We start from the raw sequence: 17,936 nt of genomic DNA, 5'->3' as shown, positions 1-17,936 counted from the left end.
TATAATTATATATTTGAACTGAGAACTATGTCAGCAAGCTGGCTGCAAAGGAATAAGGAGAGGTTATTTTCATAAAGTACTTTATTTTTACTTTTCAGTGTGGAATTAATTTCTGCTTGTTCCTATATATTGTAACGCAACGGGGGCTCAGGCGGGCGCCCTTGCCGCATTAGGTCGGCCCCATCCCGACTGAGGCTCGAACCCGGGACTCCCGCGTCTCTCTGCAGTGACCTAGCCCCGTGAGCTAAAAAGAGATCTCTCTACAGCCCAGTAGCTGTAGTCCTGCTATCATAGGGAAGGGCGGTGACGTCACCTGCTCTGGTACGCCGGCTCTTACACAGTGCCTGTCGGCCGTAAGCGTTACAATATTATATATATAATGTCCAAATATTATGTATTTTATACACCCAAAGGCAGTTTGAAATACAAAAAAATCACAGACAGCTATGGCTAAGTATGGTTTGAGAGTCTGACAGTATCTACAAAATAGTTATTGCAGCTTCATTCTGTCACAGTGGATGAGGATTCATTCCTGATTCCTTCGTTGCTACAGACCAGTGTTTCTGAGACACAATGTAAGTTTGCCAGACATGTGTGATACAGATATACATCATGGCACAAAGCAGTGCTGAACGTACAGTAGTGTGAGCCAGAGTGAATAGGACAAATCAACACTTGGATGACTACAACACAAATCTAAGTGGCTATGCTTTATAAAGCATCAGTAGAAGCACTGAAATACGGCTCAGCCCTTTCAGTCAGTGCTACTGATACCCTCCATAAAAGAGAGAAAATAAGCTTCTCTTCTCCACACACCTTCCGGTTTCAAGTTTGTCTGTTTTTAATTGATACTGCATTCCTTGTAACCAAGCAATACAAGATACTGCTCACATTAAAAAATGAATTGCCAATTATCTCTTATTGGCTTAATTTGGAATCACCAATTGTGTTAAAGCTTAGCTCTCAGTGACCAGTTTCCTTGCCTGCACAGGGAGTATTAAATGTGTTAAGGGAGCTGTAAATGTGTTTCTCTAACACTTCTTTCTGTCAGAGCCATTCATCTTTCATACACTGCAAGCTTGACACCGCCTGACAGTAGAGCTGGTACTGATTGGTGGAGCAGAATATCTCTCACCATGTTACTGCTGGGTAACTTGCAGATACCCAGCAAGTTATAGGATCACTGTTGTACTGAGACGATGTAAACACATGGGACCAAATTCATATTATCTGGATGCTGAGCCACAGTTCGAGTAGAACATTTTCTGTTCAGTGTGGTGGAAGTGAATAAAGCCAAGAAGCTAAGCTTAAAAATCACTGCAAGGTAGCTGCTGTTTCCAAGGTGATCTAATTGCAATAGTCTTTCAAATATTTATATTGTCTTTATCGATCAATATTCCCCCTATTAAACTATAAAACTTAATTAATAAATATCTATAGCAGAGTTGAGTTTAAATTAACTTAAAGGACCACTCACTTCAGTATTAAAGGAGAAGCTAGTGACATTTTTTAATCACATTTCTTACATTCAACATTTTATAATAACATTTTATAAAAACTGATGATATTAGAAAAATAGACATGTGCCTTGAAATAGCAAAATACTGTTAGTTTCATAAAGTCTGTAATATTTAAGTCTGAACTGCTGTATTACCCCAGGCTTGAGGCAAATGTCTTAGCATCCCAAGATTGTTTTATTCTTCATCCACATTTAATAACTGTGTGGTTGGGTTAATCTGAAAGAAACTGTCTCTTCTGTTCAGAAATCTCATGATATGTGATTGGCTGAAATAGTTTAAATACAATCCAATAAGCGCTGTTTATACACAAAGTGTTTAAATATATTAGCCCAGGTACTTTAAATAATTAATCAGTGATTTTTCCTTAGAGATGGGGACCAGAGTGGTGGGGGTGTTATTTGATATGAGTGTATGGTGCATCTGTATCAGATTTTTAAAAAGTGTTTTGTAAAAAAAAATACTTTAAAACTAACTTGAGTGCCATTTGTGTCTATAAAAATAACGTTTTGTTTTAAAACTGGACAGAGGCATCATAACGATCACCTTAAAGATCTCAGAGTAAATAATCTATGAGAGAAATGTAATGGATTTTTACTTACCAGGTTGTTTTTACAGTCTTTAGCAAACATATTGGTGCCTTTCATTTGTAGTAATTGTTCACTACCTAATTTAATAATCAGCTGTTTGTTAAACTGTATTCAGTATTTGAGATTACTCAGTAGTTAAGATTCCATGTGTGATAACTGACAGTACTGTACTTAACTGCACCTACTCTATAAATATCATAAGTACATTGGCTGAAATGACATACTGTACACGACTATAGACAATGCCTTATACTTTCCAGTAGTGAAACTGTTGATGAGGGAATTTTATTAGTGAATTAAGAAGAATAGTGACCGATGAGCCCTGTGAGGTGAGATGGGCCGATAACACAACAATACAGCATAGCTGCCTGGACAGTTGAAAACTACTGTATTTCCAAATTTCCCCAAGGTCCACATCGAGGAAAAAGGAGCTATAGGGGGCAAGTATGCAGAACTCTGTGATGTACTCCTTCTGATGACCAAATCAAACAGACATGCAGCGTAAACAGATTCTGATGAAAAGAGTGTAGATGCCGAGCTTGTAGAACGACGTAAATCCATAGTCAGCCCTTTTTTTCAAATCACAGTAGATTTAATTAATCAATTTAAATGTTATTAATTTGCTTAAATTAAATAAATATAATAATGTATATTATATATTGTATTATACATTAACTAAATATATTATATACATTTAAATAAATATTTACATTTAAATAATAAAATACAATATTATGTAACTGAGAAATGTTATGTTAATCCTTTAAATTATGGTAAAATATACAGCAAAAACAAATTATATATAGTAGACTTCAGATATGAAATGTATTGCACCTTCAAAAAGATTAATGATAGGAATCTGTTGTTTTGTGGGATGATTAGGCATGTGTATACTGCATTTGTAAACTCTATCATTTTTTTGGTGACTCTCAATGTTTGTGACAGCTGTTAACTCTTTCTCATCATTGAACTGCAGGGCTAATGAGCTCTGAGACACATTATTCAATGGTGTATCTCTGTGGACAAGAGAAGTTTCTTTGATTCCTTCCTATTCATTCTTTTGCCACTTTTTTTCTGTTTCTAACAGTAACCGTGTTTTTCTTGTTTGTGCAAAGCCCAGATGGGAGACAAATTGAGAAATTATACCTCTCCCCCTTGGGCTATTATTATGTTCATCACTGTTGTGTGAGATTCACTAACAACCAGCACTCAGGGGTCCTCCAGTCAACAAAATCCTGCCTACACAGGCACAGCACCTACAGTACTTGCACATTAAATCATACTTTTTCAGGTTTCGTCTATCACAAATTCCCGTCCTGTTTGATGTTCAAACCTTTTAAAGTCTCTGAGCTCTCATCATTCACAATGAATTATTTATTTAAGCCAGTCTGGTTAAGATTTCTAAATGTTAGCCCTTGAACACTCTTTACCTCCAGTTTTAGGACTTGCAGGATATATATCCAGAATTGAATATAAATAATTTTCTAAAGTACTGCTGACATAGATTTCTATTGTCATGATAAATGCTCCTGACATCAATCATTATTTATCTTCAGATCTCCGTTCACCACTGGGAAAATGAATGTCTTTTGAAAGTTGCAGATAATTGTTTAAATGCAAAAAACAGAGTGATCCTGTTGAAAAGTAATCAGGTTTGCCTTGAATAGCAATTCCCAGGTTCTATTACTTAAAGAAATTGCTGATGAAAATGATTTTCTACAACAGATTTTTTCTGTAACTCAGCCGTGATCCCTAAACTTTGCATTATCCATGTTTACAAAGAATAATTTGATTACATTTATCATCCTGGGAATCACCCTCAATTATAACTTTAGACACCTCTACAAATCACTCTGGCAGACTGGATTTTAAAGATTGTCTTTCGAGGTGAAGAGTAGTCCCTTACAGGCATCTATTATCATCTGTTTCCTAAAATGGAGGAAGGTGATGCGATTAATAAATCTCTAGCTCAGCACTGAACTTATAGCAAAGCAGCTGCCAGAATGCCTTGGGATTGTCCAAGTGTACTTGAAAGATAGTTTTTATTGTCAAGATTTTATCATTTTCTTATTATCATCAAATTAGTTAATCTCTCAGACACATTTTAGATTAATTTTAAGGCAACCTGTTATTTTGACAGAGTATAAATGTAGTATGAAATCTCTCTTTTATTTTAAATGTTTTTATACATTAATCTAATGCACCACACTGGACATTCCACAGAATGTGCTGTTTAGGGCTTTTACTCTTTCCATCATTATGAAATGTGAGTTAATGTTAAGGCGTTCTAATAATGTGGCAGTGATTTTGATTAATACTGCTAAAATCTGTTTTGTGAGATGCTTTACGTAAAGTAGGCTTGCAATTAGGGTACACATCTGGGAGTACATAAAGGGAATGTGTGATGGTGTAGTATTAGCTTGTGACCCCCTATAAAAATGTTATTTTTAACTATATTTATTAAGTGTACTTGATTCTATGGATGCTTTTGCAAGGATCACAACCTTTATTTTACATCTAGTATTCATATAATATTATTGTTACAAGGTTTTTTAAAAGCATTCCTTTCCATTCAAGACCTAGATTTGTTATTGTACAGTATATATTGTAGATATACACACACCCAACCATTCCTCTCCTTGTGTTTTAGAATGTGATGCTGATGTCAACTTTCCACCTTATTGGCTTTAATACAAACAATTCTAATAGCAGTTAGTTGTTACTTATTTACATGGAAATATCAGGAAATCAGGACTTGTTAACTTTTCGTTTAGAGTCAGGAGATCTTATTACTGGATTGTATCAAGCCGAAAAGTGGTGTGCTTAAACATCCATTGGTTCAGACAGGATAAGATAGCCTTGAAATGGACTAATCAAGCAAACTAGCTCAATAGGTGTTTAGTATAGACATTTCAGTCACAGACTGCTCTTAATTTTAAGCTCTGTTGACAAGCTCACAGTTTAACACTGTATACTGTAGTAATACTATAAAAGATCACTTGATTTTTATATTTCCACTGTTTTCACCAGAGACCACATAGCGAGATCATGTCACAACAGATTGCCATTCACTGCAAATTGAGCTCTAGTTTAGATGCTGTCTCCTGTGGATTAAGCTGACATCAACAAATTCAAGTCAAAAGCTCAGACCCATGCACAGTCTGCATGCCTCAGGAGCACTGTAATGTAGTTGTATGGGTTTTGAATGGGTTGCACAGACTGGATATTCCTCTTTAACATTGACACAGCAACTGGACAACTACAGCCACTTTGTTTTCGTAAGTGTCCGAGAGCTGAGTTAGCTGATCCCTGTGACTGCCAGAAAAAGACAGTTAAAAAAAACAAGAGCAATGACAACCTGCAGCTAGATCACCGTGATTATCATTAAAATGATGGGCTTGATTGTCAATATTTGAAAGCTTCTCTGCTGAATTGCTTGTCAAGTGTCTAGAGAAGTAAAATTTTTGAAAAACAAAACTGCTTTGATTTATGTACAGTTCAGGTGTCAAACAATGTGAGTTTTTTTTATTAGTTACAAGTAAGGAAATCCAAAGACAATAAAAACAGACCATCAAAGTGGGAACTAGAAAGGCTATTTTTTGTAGTTAGAGGAGCTGTCATCTTTGTCATTGCACCTTAAGGTTCAACTGTTTGTGCTTCAAGAAGATTGAGAAAAAAATGATCAAATCTTTGTGCAGAGGTAGGTCTGTATTATAGAATTCTGTTGGTGTTGTTTATAAACGTCTTTTAGTTATACTGTATGTATAAAGAAATATGATATAACATTTCTTATGGAACAAAGTGAAATCTAAATATGTACATTTAGTATTATTGAATTATTGTTAAATGGTGTGTTATTTTTATGAGAATGCTATAATATTTGCATTGATTAATTAACAATGTTTTGTTTTAGAATTTATCTGTATGAAATAGTGTTAACATTTCTCTAAGGAGCAATGCTTGGTTTAGGACGCTGTTTGACAAAATCTGTTTATTTCATTTTTCTTTGGTATACTGTACTACCCTTTTTGACAAATTGACAAAGAGCACTTTCACATTCATTAATCAGTACATCACAGAAAGAGTACATCAAACAACCATTAGGCATGAAAGAGTTTGAGGTCCCAGTGAAACTCTTTACAGATGATACAGTATAACATTGTTATTCACTTTTACTTGAAGCTTCTGTGGAAGATATAAAATGGTTCCAGTAATGGCTATGAGGATGGTGTGCCCAGTAGGACTACTGGGCAGCTGTGTGACTATTTTAAAACTTTGTGTTTTACACCAATAACTCTTAGCTACAATAGTGTGTTTTAGGTTGTAGGCTGTATCTCCATTACAGTATGTGTTAGTTAAAAAGTGTTTTGTTAAACCATCGCAGAGCTGTTTATAGTTTTATCTCCTTGCAGTTTACTTGTAGGTAATTTTAAATAATGAAGTCATATTGCATGGAAGTAGCACTATTTCAGTTTCATTTTTAAAAAAGTTTAAAAATGTGTGATATTCATTTGCATTAACTCTACATTAAAAGGTCCAGACCTCCTGGCAAGGTGGAAGCACACTCTGCTAACAAGTTTTGCTCTTAGTTTAAGCACCCACTTGTGCCCCTGGGGTCAGCACTTTCAGCCCCAGGCATGCGTAGTATACTGCTCCCTTTTCAACTGCAGTGTGTCCCTGTGCTACACCCCCACAACCACTATACCACTGAAAAGACACTAAACTTCTCACACAGATTGTCTAATTTGATAAGAGAAAAACATGTCCATTTACGACAGTATTTTTTGTTAATAAAATATTTGATTAATTTTAAATTGACAACAGATGAGTGGTTAATGCTGGAAGGAATAAAAAGGTTAGGTGATTGGTACTGTATATACTGTAAGAAATCTCTATATTTTCCAAGCCTGCTTTGGTCTTTTTGAGAAGATTAATATCAAAGTTCAAGTGGTTGTCATATTGTTTTTAATGTATTTAATATTAATCTTGAAACAACTTTCACATATTCAATCAGTGGAACATTTTCTTTGTTGATGTCTTTAACGTATACAAGTTTATAAATCAAGATTACTTTAAACTGTCTCGCACAAACATCTCCTAAAAATATTTAGATAGAATATCTAGTGGAAACTGCTAGATGCTCACCTGGGATTAAAATACTCAGAACCTTTAGCTGCTTTGTGAATTACAATTTTTGACAATGGTGAAGTTGGAAATATTTGCTAAAATAAACTATGTTTTGAAATAAATGTCACTGACAGACCTAATACATGGAAAACATCTCTTAACCCAATGCTTAGAGTTGAGAAACATTTCATTTTCTGCTCAGCGAGCTTCTGAAAAGGAGAGAAATACACATCATTCTCTGATCCATTGTCCAGTGCTCCTGGAGATACTGTAAGTGGTGTTCCCTTCAGCATTGTCAACTCCATTTTATACTTCAGAGAAAAGTAGGAAAATACAGATCTAAAGGACTGCTAAATAAGTTATCCAGAATCAAAACAATTATCAATTGAATGTTACAGCTCTTATTTTAAATGAATAATGTGGCCAGATTTTTGGAGTTATATTATTTTTAGAAAAATGTAAAAGCTTTGCTTTATCTTAATTTTTGTTTTACTTGTTTTACTTTAATGTTATTCAACAGATTCAACAATAAAGGAAAACAGTTCTCAATTACCTTTAGCTTTTTTAAGGTTGAAATGAAGCCCAAAACTTGACAGAACACTTGGATTATGTTGCTTCTGCTTCTGTTATTCACCAAAGAGAGCCATTAACTGGGACTCCATTTCAAGCAGGTGTAAAAAAAGAAGGCAGTCAAACAAGTGTTAAATGTGTCCCAGCTTCTATTGTGCTTATTTATATTTAATTGTAGTTGGATGCTTTACATAACAATACCCCTGCTAATGGATTAGTATGGCAAATTAAAGTCTTCACAGCTGTATTTGGCTGATAAATATTCTCATAACAATACTTATCATCAGTAAAACAGGAATTCCTTAAGTGTTTTCTGATTATATGTTTTTTAACTTTTTCTAACCAATTGTTTAGATGATAATGTAGCAAACTATTCTGTATATTGAATACACACAGTGTAAGAGACATAAAGAACGATGTGTTGTTTGTTAAGGAGAGAGAAATGAACATTCTCTTTTCTTATGGTTCAAATATTTTTCCAGTTCTTAAAGTTCTAAGACAGAGTCTCATGCAGTTAGAATGAGATTTTTCACTTGTAGCTGATGGTTACTTACAGTATAAGCTTGCAAGATCACATTTTGAAAAATGCATGGTGAGACCACTGGGAGACTCATTCCTAACCATGCATGCTGAAGGTAGCAGCGGAAAAAAACATCTGGCATCTGAACCCTGTCAATGCCTTCCTTCTTTCATTTCAAAGGAAGATTCTGTGAATGACAGCGCAAACGCAAAGAGAATGTGGAGCAGGAGAGGCCTCTTTGAGCTTTGCCTTGTTGTTGTACAGTAGGCGAAACAGAGAAGACCATGGATTGAGGAAAAAAAGATTTAAGCCAGTAAAGTTCTATTTGGCTTTGTGTAATTTTTAAATAATTACAGCATCATTAAGCACTTCAAGCACGAAAAAGGAAGAATATATACTGTAACAGGCAAGAACACAGCTAGAATTAGTTGGAAATAAATTACATCTGCAAAGTGTTAAACCTTAATGGCTAATAGCTTACTAAAAAGAGTGGAGGTATCTGTTTTTGTCATTTTTTGCACTATTTTATAGACATATCTTTTTCTATTTATTTTTTTAATCAGGCAGTTTGGCTTTATTTCTAACATTTATCTCTCTGCTGGAGATCAGAATTCAAAACAACATTGCCAAAGGCTTATTACAAAGCCCTTGTTAATTTTTAAATGAGGGCTTGTTATGATTCATTTATTTTAGTGATTGAAAAGCGATGCCTTTAATTGGGAGAAAAAATGCATTACGTACTGTACTGTACAGTATGTGTATATGCATTGCTAGTTTGAAATAATGCGATCACTATGAAAATGATACTGAAATAACTCTTAGACAGGATAAAGCATCATAAACAAAGTTTAAGAATGCAACAGAGAGTGTTTTGCTAACTTTGATCATAATACTGTATATTCTCACTTGTTTTCTATCTAGTGACACAGAAATTCTGTCACTCAGTGTTCATAGTGAGTCACTGTCTGTTGTTGCCAACAAAGCCGCAGAAATTTCATAGCAAACCAGAATCCCATAGCTTTTCATTGGAGTTGATATCAAGGATCTAGTGAAGCCAGCACTGTTGCTTCTCTAAGAGATTTTGGATTAGTTTGGCTGTATCATAAGAGCAAAACTGCCTGGCAAAAATAAAGCAGAACCCTCTACTGGGTATTGAAACAAGAATGACCTTTTGAATTTCTGGTTTATATTTTTGGTTTTTAATTTCCTGTCAGTCTTCATCATTTTTTTTAACCAAAAGTACTTTTTTTCCTGGAATCTTAATAGCTAACACTACAAAAGTCACCGTTCAATATTTTTCAGAAATGTAACCTGATACAGACTTTCCAGCATTTAATTCACAAATTATGACACTGCAATACTCCAGTGTAAACATGAGGAAAAAATATACAGCATATCGCTCTTCTTTGATTTTAAAATGTTTTAAGTAGATTAAAACTTAAAAGCTTAAAAAAATCTTTATACTTCTAAGTTTCATCAACAAATACATTGGAGAGTATACTATTGATACTGTTGATAATGTTGATACTTTCATCTTGCAGTCTGTCTTTGTCTGAGCAAGTCAGTCTGGTATTAGTCAAGAGTGCAGTGTTTATTCATGTGAAATGAACAATTGGTGGTACCATTTCTTACAAATAGAAATGGTACTGTAATAGATTTGTTTTTAGAATACTGGGCAGTAATGTGATTGTGCTATTATGTATACAGCACATATTCAATCATGTTCTCACAGTTGGAAGTGCTTTAACAACAAATTCCATTCCAACAAAGCGAAAATGATGTCTAACATGTAATCTTATCGAAGATGAGGTAGTAGCGGATGGAGTAGCGGATGGAGCATGACATACACTTCTTTAGATTTCATTATACTGGCAAATACAGTATGTGTTTGCATCCAGGAGTTTGTAGAGTTTCACTGAGTCTGCTAAAGGCTGTGTAATTACGGATTCAGCCGAAAAAGAAATGGTGTCGGCGTGCTAACTTCAAACTTCATGGATGTAAGGTTAATAATGTAACTCTAAGCGGAGCAGAAGTTTTGTTAGATGTTCTTTTGCTGATACATTGAGGACTCCAAGTCAGTTCTTTTAAGTTATTTTCAACAAATAAATACATGCAATGAACCCAGTTCTTGCAGCACTGCAGCATAGTGCTTTTCCAGATCAGTACTGTATGTCTTCCTTTTCATGTCTGTAGTCAGTTAGTAATGAAACATTCTCATAAAATTTGAGCTTTGCACATTCATCCAATAAGAGTGGCAAAACTGAATTCATGTACAAGCATTGTACAAAAATATAATAGTGCATTTTTATACAACTATATATTTAAATGTCTCAATTGTTAAAATAACAATGAAAAAACTGCTAAAGATCAATAAGAACTGATTAATCATGGTAAAACTGATCAGCAAGCACATATACTCTTACTGTATATACTGTCAAGTTTCACACATCATAGTTTTCTTTTGTCCCTATAAAATGCCATTCAAGCAAGTCTTCACTCTGTAAAAGCTCAAGTGGCAGTATGTTTGAAAGCAGATTTAATCCTGACGTTTGAATGGGAGGCATTATGAAACCATGCAGTTTCCTAATTGGCCAAGAAATAGATTATGTAGGCAAAATGTCCCCGGTGACATCATCCATATCATAACGAAAGGATTTACAGCTTGCATAGTGTCATTGTTAGGGAATTGTCCAGTGACTCAGTGTTATCAAAACACAGCTCTGGTGAGCTGGAATCTAATGCCTTTTTCTGTTGTCTGTTGTTTGGAAGTTGAAGGTGCATAAAAAGATGTTACTGCACAAAGAAAATATACTTTTAGTAATTAATTGATTAAAAAAAACATAAAATAATTAATTAAGGTTTCACTGGGTCAATAAGGTAAATATTCTTTACTACAGCACTAAAGGGTTTAGTGCAAGCAAAATATTTCTTTTGAAAGGGTCTACTACAGCCTTCCACAACCATTAAAGCCATGCCATCAAGAAAATAATATGGCTTATTATTCAGCTTCTTAACTGGAGAAATTGCTTTGAGAAATGTTGCTTTGGTGCTATGCCAGTGAGATTTGACAGACATACATTAATTTCTGATAATTACTATAGATGAGAAAACTGGGGCCTCTTGCTCCCATCTGTCACCTGTTTGTGCAAAGCACTAAAAGAAATGTCAATAAAAAAATCCTAATTGTGTAGGCAAGCCTAAAGCAAGTGTGTTGTAGTTGATTAATACTGTAGAGAAAGTTCAGCTTTGTAAAGGAAACTAATTATTCCCTGAATATAACGGGATATGAAAATATTTTGCATAAATCTAGATTATTGGATTTAGAGGAAGCAGACTACGATGAAAGGTGACTCTGTCTGTCATTGTACACATAGTTCTTGATTTTTGTTCTTGGTATATTCTACAGTTTAATTGATTCTATTCAGATGCTTTGGATCAATTATGTTCCAATTCTAAAAGAATATGACAAGACAATTTTTTTACTTCTGAATAAACAGTTTTGACTAATGAATTGATGTTACCACCACAGCATTATTTAAACGAAAAACTTGTTGCCTATTCATAATGATTTTATCTACTTAGCTAATAATTTTTGTCAAACTGTATAAACAGTAACTTTAAAGTTGCATGCCTTTCTGAAATGTGGTTCAGACTATATTTGTTCCAGTATCAGTTTTTATTTTACTTTTTAAGAATTTATTAATAAAACATGTAGCAGTTACAAAAACAATAGAGTGTTATTAACTGTCTGTGTTATGTTTGTTTAGAACCGGTCTTGTTCTTTATATATTAAAGGCTGCTACATTATAAACTGATAGGATATACAGTGCCTTCAAATAAAGTGAAAATACACTGCCATCAAATGTTTATTTTCTGACAGCTTATGAAAACATTTGGTGTGTGAACTGGAAAGCAAAAAAATATTTTATTTATAGTGTATACTGCAGTATTTATTATGCTTTTTCTTAAGGAGAGCTTTTTTCATTTGTTTAGCGCTTTCCAGGTGGTCCAATAAATATGATTTATAGAAGCTTCTATTTCCCAGTTAATGAATTATTGTACAAGAAAGGCAAATAAAAGTTCACAATTTACTGAGAAAACACTTACTCTTTTTCTGCACACCTTCAGTAAATTGCACCTATTATATCCTAAATGCTAGTGCTTAATTAACTAGTATGATTTCATACTTTATGTACAATCTGTTCTATTATAGAACCACTTCTAAACAAAAGATGTGGTTTAACAGCAGCCAGCTATAGCTATATTAATGCTCACAAAGTGTGAAGACTTTCCAGCTAGTACTGTCTTAAGAGTTATTCAAATAAGGATGTTGCTAAGGGAATATTTGCAGTCCTAGGGTGAATGATGAAAGCATACAAAAATGTAAAACTTAATCTCATTATGCATAAAGCCTATAGCATATCATTGAGCTTTATTAGGTAATACATTATGGCAGCCATTTATCTAGTGCAACACAAAAATCATTAACTGAAACCTCATCTCTATGCACTCTACACACTCTTCTTGATGGAATCTATATTGTTCTAAAATGTCACCCTTTTCAAAATATCATAGTATTTAGTAAACGTTCGGTTTTGGTTAGTCTAAATTTGCACAGGTAAAGTAAGTAATAAAGCAAACAGTTAGAAATCTGTAGATTAACAGGAACTGTAGACTTTGAGAGGACCAAGAATCTGAATTAACACCAACTGTAAAAAATTAAAACCATTACATGCTTACATACAGGTACAGGGGGTAAAGAAAGTCACCACCCCCTTTCACAATTTGTACCTTTTGTTGTATGACACACAAAATTTTTTGAAAATAAAAACAAATTAAAATTAGGCTTGTTCTGTTTTTATTGACACACAGTGACCCACATTAGCCAGGTGAAAATAGAATTCTAAAACATTCTGAAAATTAATTAATATTACAACAGTAAAATACCTTATTTGGATGAATTGCATTTGTAAACTTGCTCATGTATAACCTTACAGATCACACAACAAACTAATAGGCTCCCACCTGTGATCAATTGTGGTGATTTTGATTAGCTCAGAATAAAAACAGTTGTTTCTAGAGGATTTCACTGCTTGGAAGTGCATTGAAAGCAAAGAATCCACTATGGGAGGAAAGGTGCTTTCAAAAGAACTTTGACATAACGTTGTGGAAAGGCACACGTCAGGAGATGGGTATTAAAAGATTTAAAAGGCTTTAAGTGTCCCATGGAGCACAGTCAAGACTATCATTACGAAGTGTAAGGCATATGGCACAACCCAGACCTTGCCTAGATCAGACCTTCCCTCCAAACTCAATGACCGAGTAAGGAGTGATTAGTGAGGCTACCAAGAGGCCGATGGCAACTTTAAAGGAGCTACAGGCCTTAATGGCAAAGACTGTTCATGTGTGCATGTGACAACAATATCACAAGCACTACATAAATCTGGCCTGTATAGGAGAGTGGCAAGAAAAAAGCCCATCCTTAAAAAAAACACATCAAGTCTTGTTTATGTTTGCTTAAAAGCACCTTAAAGATTCTGTAGCAAAGTGGACCAAAATCTAACTTTTTGGCCAGAATGCAGAATGGTACGTCTGGCGAAAACCCAATACATCTTACCATCCAAAGAACATCCTTCCTACAGTAAAGCACAGTGATGGCAGCATCCTGTTGTGGGGATGTTTCTCTTCAGCTGGGACTGGAGCACTTGTCAGGATAGAAGGGAAGATGGATGGTGCAAAAGACAGGCCAATTGTTGAAGAAAATCTGCAGCCCTCAACCAGAATGTTGAAAATGAGAAGATGGTTCACCTTTTAGCATGACAATGAACCAATGCACACCACCAAAGCAACTGTACAGTGCCTGAAGGACAGGAAGGTGAATGTCCTTGAGTGGCCTAGTCAGAACTAAATTCTAAAATCTTTGGAATGACATGAAGAGGGCAGTCCATCAACGGTCCCCATTAAGTTTGACTGAGCTTGAATAATTCTGTCAGGAGGAATGGGCAAATATTCCACCCTCTAGGTGTGCAAAGTTGGTAGAGATGTATCCAAACAGACGCAAGGCTGTAATTCAAGAATCCACCAAGTATTAACTCAGGAGGTGTTCTCTTATCCAACCCAGTCATTCTACTTTTTTATTTTTTCAGAGGTTTTGCTTTCTTTTTTTTTTACTTGGATGTTGCAAGGTACAATTTGTAAATAAAACTGGATAAAGTCTGATTTTATTTGTCTTCTTTTTAGGCTTTATGACAACAAAGGGTGAACATTTTGAAAGGGGGTGGTGACTTACTATACCCACTGTATTCAGTTTACAGAAACTGGTAGAATCAGAAGAACCTTCTGCATATTAAACAGCAAGAATAATTGCCTGACATCACAATACCTTTGAAATATTTGTAAGGCTCAAAAATAATACATTTTGAGGAAGAGATGAGTATTATCAAGATATTTTTTACAATGTAGATAGTTGAATGGGGAAAAAGACACAAATGGGAAAAATAGTCAGCAGCTATGTCACCCTCTAAAGTTAAGCAGGTGTGAGCCTGGCCAGCACCTGGATGGGAGACCTGATGGGGAAGCTAAGGTTGCTACTGGAAGAGGTATTAGTGGGACCATTAGGGATCGCTCAACCTGCGGTCTCTGTGGGTCCTAATGCTCCAGTATAGTGATGAGGACACTGTACTGTAAAAAAGGTACAGTCTTTCTGATGACAAGGTCCTGATTCTCTGTGGTCATTAAAAATCCCAGGTCATTTCTCGAAAAGAGTAGGGTTTTAACCTGGTATTCTGGTTAAATTTCCCCCCTGGATTTTATCACCCATAGCCACCTAATATTTCCCAGCTACGAACTGGCTTCATAACTCTGCTCTCCTCCCTACAGATAGTTGTATAGTGAGCATACTGGGGCACTTCGGCTGTCATTGCATCATCCAGGTGGGGTTACGCATTGGTGTTGGAGAAGTTTCCCGAAAAGTGCTATATAAGTATAAGGATTATTTATTTAAAATTATACCTGTATGAATTACAAAAATGGCCAATCCTGCAAAACAAGGCAGGTCTCCTCAATGAAGGGATTAGCTATGACTGTCCAGGCAGCTTGGTAAGAGGGGATTGATCCCTGTGTATTTGTTTTGCTATTTTATCACCAAGATGTACTGCATAATATACATTAAAGTGTTGGGCATATGCATGTGCTGTTTATTTACACCTTTGAGGTGTCCCTGAAGTTAAATCTTGGGACTATTCAAGGCATTTTGAGCGTATCAGCATATACTGTATTTTCTTGTCTATGAAGCTTTAGCAATAATCATTCTGTTTGTTTTAGTTCTGTCAAAATGAAATCAATTCACAAAAATTTGTCATTTAATGTTAAAGGACTCATTGTCCTGTGTGTAATTCATTTAAAAAATCATGAAGGAGGAGGAGAGAGAATTTTGTTAAGCAATTTGCTTTTCCTATTTAAGATCTGATTAATCAACAGTCGGAGCTTTAAGGCAGAGTTGCCAAGTAATTTAATGGTTGTAGAAGATCTGTTTTCTTTCCATTACTTTATTTCATGCTTGGGCAGCTGAAAACCTTGAGAAATGGATATTGGCTAAATATATTCAGGCTAAATCATATAGAAACCATTGCGTATGTTTAGTCAAATATTAGTGGACTCATTCCATTTATGCAATAATTTCTAACTGTTTTGCTAAATCTATTTTCTGGGATCGTGTCACAAAAATTATGGAATTCAACTTTCTAATCATAGGTTTGGTGTTTCAGAAGTACATGCAGCAGAATGTGCATATTAATTCTGGTGCTGTCCTTTAACATGCTTTTGGGCACTGCCTGTGTAAGAAAAATGTCATGCCAGGACTGTTTAACTAGCGGCACAGTGTTTGCACACTGCAATATGGCAAGCTGTTGAACATTAAAATGTGGAGAAAATGACCTCAAAACACTATTCAATAAGATGTAAATGATGATCTGATGACACTTTAATTACTCTTTTAAGTATGGGTGCAAATTTGTGGTTTAATAAATAAATGTGGCATGAATATGTAATCAGAACTGAATTTAGCATACATTCACTGCTTTTAATTAAAATATCATAGTAATGGCTTCTTTGGCAACTCTTGTATAAACTGAAAGAATACATCCTGTGATGCCACATTTCCTTCACTTTGATGAAATTGCCATAATTAAAATTTAACTTGTGCCATTCACCTGAAGGGTTGCAAGAAGTCATAGCTCAGTTCAGCAAATATTTGAAATTAATGTTGTTACGAAAAAGGTAGTTTCTGTGCATTTTCCTCTCATTCTATACATATGATAATTCTTGAAGGGTTTTTATAAGGTGAATACAGCATTAGTCATTCTGTTGTGTTACCATAAAAGTCATGTTTTGGAGATACTCTTACACACGTATTGGAACACACATAAAAATGTGCATATACTGTATACTGTAGTACAATAGTATTTTTGACCAGGCTTTTCCCACTGTCTTTCAGTTTTTCTGAAATGTCACATAATGTTTTCTCTGTAAACATTCCACACAACAGGTGTCTGTCTCCCTTTCTCAGAATGTACAGATTTGACCACATTTAGAATGAAATCTTTCCAGCCCACAGATCAAGATGTAGAGTATAATATAGATTAAAATGTTGAGCATACTATATGCATGTACAGTTCTTGTATTGAAACAGGATTAGGAACTGCTGCTGCACCTTTAAGTAAAATGGTTGACAGAACATTTGTCTATTAGTCTATTCGATGGAAACTATGGAGACAATTGTGATTTTAGTTACATCTTCTCAAATACACTGTGGTTGTACAGTATTTAGTTCACTTTAGTAACACTGCACCTTGATTTTAGTTCTTGGTAGATTCCATTTTGTTTCTATAAGATAATATAACAGCTTCTTGATATAGTGTGTGGTCTGAAGTATAACACAATATTATTCTAAAAAGTATTCCAATAATTTTTCCAATAATTAAAAAAATATGATTTCTTAATTAATTAAAGCCATATCTTATTAGTCATAATTTTCCATGACTAGAATATATAATGTACCAGTGAGATAAATCTGAACTTTAAACTGTTATTTCATGTTTATTGTAAGAATAAGAAGGGAAAATCTTCATATACATATTTTATCATGAACATACTGTGTTCATCCAAACTTTATACTCAGTTTATTTTACCCAGATTCCTGAAATGCCTTTCATTTGTTCCTATAAATAAGTTTAGAAATATCTGACACTGGAGAACTTCATAGAGGATTTTCATACAGACGTGATACCTTAGACACATTTAATACATACAAAAAGCCAAGACACAACATGGTAATCAATAGTCACACGTCATTGCTAATGTATTTTTTATTTTCCTAAGCTTCGTACGTATGTGTTTAGATATTTTTACTTCAGTTACAGGGAATAGTTTATATTTATTTTTATATTTTAAATATAATATAAATATTTTATATTTCTTTCAATCTGCAGAAGTGGAAGAAATTTTGTGGTAACATTTGAAAGTCTGGGTATACTGCAGAATGACAGGTACTCCCTAACTGTACCCATAAAAAGTCTTATATTTAGGGGTTTGTGCTATTTGGACGACATTTAT

The 17,936-nt window shown here is 34.5% G+C and overlaps 1 protein-coding gene across 21 annotated transcripts in view; it reads left to right on the top strand.

Annotated features, from left to right (window-relative positions):
- magi2a (membrane associated guanylate kinase, WW and PDZ domain containing 2a) overlaps window positions 1-17,936 on the top strand; it is a 396,131-nt gene that overhangs the window by 211,946 nt on the left and 166,249 nt on the right. The window lies entirely within an intron of this gene.

Source organism: Lepisosteus oculatus, chromosome 7, assembly GCF_040954835.1.
Source record: "Lepisosteus oculatus isolate fLepOcu1 chromosome 7, fLepOcu1.hap2, whole genome shotgun sequence".
NCBI classification, from domain to species: domain Eukaryota; kingdom Metazoa; phylum Chordata; class Actinopteri; order Semionotiformes; family Lepisosteidae; genus Lepisosteus; species Lepisosteus oculatus.
The sequence above is the reverse complement of the archived record's forward strand: the minus strand, read 5'-3'. Positions and strand labels throughout refer to the sequence as shown.